This window comes from Mastomys coucha, unplaced genomic scaffold (genome assembly GCF_008632895.1).
Source record: "Mastomys coucha isolate ucsf_1 unplaced genomic scaffold, UCSF_Mcou_1 pScaffold6, whole genome shotgun sequence".
Classification (NCBI taxonomy): Eukaryota; Metazoa; Chordata; class Mammalia; order Rodentia; family Muridae; genus Mastomys; species Mastomys coucha.
The window spans coordinates 98525978-98530918 of NW_022196912.1; the positions used below are offsets into that span (position 1 = coordinate 98525978).

The window sequence follows — 4941 nt, forward strand, 5'->3', positions numbered from 1 at the left end:
CTTTTTCCTCCTCAGAGCCTCCTTTGCTCTTTCCACAAAACAATCGTCTTCCCTCCCTCACATATCAGTGTTAACTCGGGCCTGTGTGCCGGCTCCAAGCCGAGAAATATTTCTCGGTATTTGATCTGCGATAGGAGAGACGACTCCCGGTCGACAGAGTACTAGGGACTCTAAGGAGGAGGTAGCAATCTCTAGCCCCGCCCCCAAGCGCAGCAGTCCCCGCCCCCAAGCGTGCAAGCCTGGGCACGCCCGACTAGGACCAGGCGGAAGTCCTAAGTCCCGCCCTCCGTAAAGACCGCCCCTACCGACGCGGACAGGCAGAAGCCTAATCCAATAAGGAGAAAGAATCGGTTGCTTTAGTCCTATGGGCTGCCACAACACGGAACATGGGGGTCTTTCCGGATCTTCGCACGCCTCTGGGAACTCCAGCCCAGAAGTGTTGTAGCTGAGAGCAGCGTCTGTCTGCGCAGGTAAGACTGTTCCCACCCGTGGCGAGCACCTGAGTGCCGACGAAGGGTGCCACTGTACCCACGCAGAGGACAGGGAAGGCAAGGCTGAAAGCAGGAGGAGTGGGCGTGGGCCCGCAACCGGCGGGTCCTGCGGGGTTCCCAGGATCACCTTGCAGCGCCCAGCCCGCAGATTTAGGGCCTCTGCCTCTGTTGAAATTTGGGCTGTGAAGAAACACAAGGCCAGTAGTACTTTTTAGTATAAATTTTGGAAGTTTGTGGTTTTGCTTTAAAAAAAAAAAGGCTTATTTTATGCATGTGGATATTTAGCTTGCATACACGTGTGTACTGCGAACAAGCCTGGTGTTCAGGGAGACCAGAAGAGATCAGTCAGATCTCCTCCAACTGGAATTACAGATAGTTGTGAGCCACTCTGCGGAGTGCTAGGATTTGAACCTGGGTCCGCAAGCACTCTTAACCACGGAGGCATCCACACACACACACACACACAGAGCCTTTTAAAAGAGCTTTTGTTTTTAATTGTGTATGTGGGTGTGTGTACTTACATGTGTCTGTGGAAGATCGAAGAGACCCCAATGTGTCAAACTCCTGGAACTGTAATTTGAGACGTTGTGACTGCCGTGTGGGTGCTGCTAGTTGAACTGGCTTCTCTGAAGAACAGCAAGTGCTGTTTTAACTGCTGAGCCATCTCTGCAACCCTAGCGGTATCTTTAAAAGACGCAGAAAGAGGTTAAGTGGTGGTTTGCCTGAGGTTTTGTGTAGGCTGGTATTTGGAAAAGTTATTAAGCCCTGGTGTGGACCAACCTCCATTCCCTGCCATACCGAGTTGGGAATTCGTGAGAAACGCAGCCTTTCCACACCAGTTCTAGTGACATTGGGGAGCACCACACTCCTTCCACCCTTGATGTCCACAGGCACCGTCTTGTGAGTGGAGCAGGGCAGTAAGAACTAAAACAAACAAACAAACAAAAACAAAAAAACACGAAATAACTAATGAGTCAGCTACCTTGAGAAGACAAAAATTCCACTGCCTGGAAATCGTATTGTCAATTAACAGTGAAAATTAGGGCTAGAGAGATGGCTCAGTGGAGCCATCTGAGAGCACCGACTGCTCTTCTAGAGGTCCTGAGTTCAATTCCCAGCAACCACATGGTGGCTCACAACCATCTGTAATGGGATCTGATGCCCTCTTCTGGTGTGTCTGAAGAAAGCAATGATGTACTCATTATACATAAAATAAATAAATAAATCTTAAAAAAAAAACAAAAAAAAAACAGTGGAAATTAATTGAAGTGGTGCCCTGTGGTAATTGAGCCTAGAAGTGGCAGGATGCTCCTGCATCTCTAATGCAACTTTGTTAGTCAGATGTTGTTAGTTCTATAAGCCTCGTTTTCCATGTTGTAAAGTGGGATTAACTTTATTATGGTTGCATCATTGTGTGTATGTATGATGTATTTGTGCAAGCATGTATGTGCAGGGCTGGGAGGGTGGGCAACTTTGTGGAATTGGTTCTCCTGTGGATTTTATAAGGATAGGTCTCTGTGTGTGTGTGTGTGTGTGTGTGTGTTTATGCTACTTGTGTTCGAGTGCTCTCAAAGGCCAGAGGAGTGTTGGATCATTTAGAACTAAGTTACAAGAAGTTATGAGCTACCTCATAGTGGGGCACTGGAAACTAAGCTCAGGTCTTCAAGAGCACCAAGTGCTTTTAGCTGCTGAGCCTTCTTTCCAGCCTCTTATTTTATTTTTTACACCTAACAAAACTCTTCCCCCCACCCCCCACCCCACACCCCACACCCAGACAGGGTTTCTCTGTATAGCCCTGGCTGTCCTGGAACTCACTCTGTAGACCAGGCTGGGCTCAAACTCAAGAAATCCACCTGCCTCTGCCTCCCAAGTGCTGGGATTAATGACAGAACTCTTTTTTTTTTTTTAAGATTTATTTATTTTATGTGTATGAGTACACTGTAGCTGTACAGATGGCTGTGAACCATCATGTGGTTGCTGGGAATTGAACTCAGGACAGCCCTGCTCACTCTGGCATAATACACTGTAGCTGTCTTCAGATGCACCAGAAGAGGGCGTCAGATCTCATTACGGGTAGTTGTGAGCCACCATGTGGTTGCTGGGATCCCAACTCAGGACCTTCAGAAGAGCAGTCAATGCTCTTACCCGCTGACAGAACTCTTAATGAGCTATCTACATTTTCTCATTCCCTTCCTGTTGTTCACTCATGATCCATACTATTGAGGGTGGAAACCTTACTGAAGGGGCCAATAACCTGGGTTTTACCAGCTAGTGGCATTAGCATTTTGCATCTTACTATGTCTTAGGAGTCTTACTGAATTTTCCTATGATTGCATTATCTCTATCTATCTATCTATTTGATATTTGTTGTGTGGAAGTTAGAGATGACCAGAGGTGTCATTTGTCACCTACCTTGTTTGAAACAGGGTCTCTTGTGTTCTCTCTTAGTTCATTTGGCTAGCTGGCCTTGGAGCTTATGAGGAATTTTCTGCCTCTAACCTCCCATAGAGTGGAATTGTGTTCTGAAGATTACAGCCTATATAAATGTCAAGGGCTTTGTCTCCACAGCCCTTATTGAATATCATAGCATGCTACTTTATAGTACATTTGCAAGGTTACTATGTAATTCCGAGTGTTTTTATAATTACCCCCACACTCCAGGCCCCACTCTAGCCCTGCGCTGGGGTGAAGCGGTGAAACAGTCCAGGGCTTCCAACTACGATATCCCCCAGAGCTTGGGGTCAATCCTTGGGTAGCAACAAGCCCAGCAGCACTGAGCCACCAACCCATACATGCTGTTGCTCTTGCAATGCTCCCAACCCAGGGCCTTGAGATCTGCTGCTTAGCCAGTGTGTGCTGCCACACAGGAAGCCCCAGTAAACCAAAGCCTTTGCCAGGACCTGCATTGTGGGGAATATGGAGGAGAGAGAAGCTGAATGGGCTGTCGGGTCCTCTAAACACTCTTGATATCAGGGGAAACTGCCTGACAACAGGAGTAAAAGCCCAGCCTCCCACAGAATGAAAGAAACAAGTAGGCCTTTCCCCCAGATGTAAAGTGGGGCTTGGGAAACTCCAGCAGCCTGAGTGCTGGACTTCTGGACCACCTCCAAGGAAAGGTGGAGAGATTGGGAGCCAAAGGAGCTGAACCTTTGAAAGTGCTGTGAAAGTTCCCCAGATTATAAAGAGCACACTGGCTGCCCGCCTGAGAGTGGGCCTGTACCCCAGCTACTCTGGAGTTCCCAGTAAGTTCAGGGCCAGGCTGGCCTCCACCATACTTTGTAGCTAATGGTGACATTTAACTCCTGATCCTTCTGCCTCCTGCTGCTAAGTATTCTGATTACAGTCGTGGGCCTGCCTGGCTTTGAGTGTGTGTCTGGGACAGGGCAGACACCCACCTGGCAGCTAAGGATCAACAGATGATGAAGATTGAATGTACAGGGAAAAATTACAGTGTTAAACACGCTTCTCCACATTTTCATTTTTATCTCAAAATGACTTGTAATCTAGATTGCTAAACTGCACAGCTTCATACATATTAGCTTGGTTTTTTGTTTTGTTTTGTTTTTTTGTTTTTTTGTTTTTTGTTTTTTTTTTTTTGGAGACGGGGTTTCTCTGTGTAGCCCTGACTGTCCAGGAACTCACTCTGTAGACCAGGTTGGTCTTGAACTCAGAAATCCAGCTGCCTCTGCCTCCCAAGTGCTGGGATTAAAGGCGTGCACCACTACTGGCTCATATTAACTTGTTATCTCAACAAAATGCTACAGAAAGTAGAATTAATTAAGGGAAACTCTGGCAAACGGAAATGGGGTTATAAAATACTGTACTCCCAGGCATTGTAATGCCCTACGTAGTCATGTGTGATCTTTTTTCATAATTTAAGATTATGGATTTCTGGGGCTGAAGAAATGGCTCAGCGGTTAAAAACACTGACTTGCTCTTCCAGAGGTCCTGAGTTCCATTCCCAGCAACCACTGTTGTGATCATAATAAAAAGAAAAAGCTGTAAGAATATGTTCTGGCTGGATGTGGGGGAATGGGGTGCCCTGGCGGGCCCATGCTGAGGCATCCCTTCCCCCTGAAGGACCAGACACACACTGGTATAGAATAGAGTTTATTCAGGGAATAAGGAGGGGAGTTAAGAGAGCAGCAGAGGCAGAGAGAATGAGAGAGTAGATAAGTAGAGGCCAGCCATGACCACGTGGAGAGAGGGGGCAGGGGAATGAGGAGCAAGGGAGCAAGAGGAAAGAGAGATTAGAGGGTAAGAGAGAGAGGAGGGGCCAAGCAGCCCCATATATCGGGCCAGGCCTACCTGGCTGTTGCCAGGTAATTGTGGGGAGGAGCATACCTGGCTGCTGCAGGAGTGGGGTTTAGACAGAATACCGACAACCACATGGTGGCTCACAACCATCTGTAATGGGATCCAATGTCCTCTTCTGGTGTGTCTGAAGACA

The 4941-nt window shown here is 47.5% G+C and overlaps 1 protein-coding gene across 1 annotated transcript in view; it reads left to right on the forward strand.

The window, feature by feature from the left end:
• Nucleotides 1–273: 273 nt before the first annotated feature.
• The window catches only part of Dcaf4 (DDB1 and CUL4 associated factor 4), a 22556-nt gene continuing 17888 nt past the window's right edge, over nucleotides 274–4941 (forward strand). Inside the window, exon 1 of the mRNA XM_031357730.1 lies at nucleotides 274–470. The gene's annotated coding sequence lies outside the window, so the exon portion shown is untranslated. The remainder of the gene's footprint in view (nucleotides 471–4941) is intronic.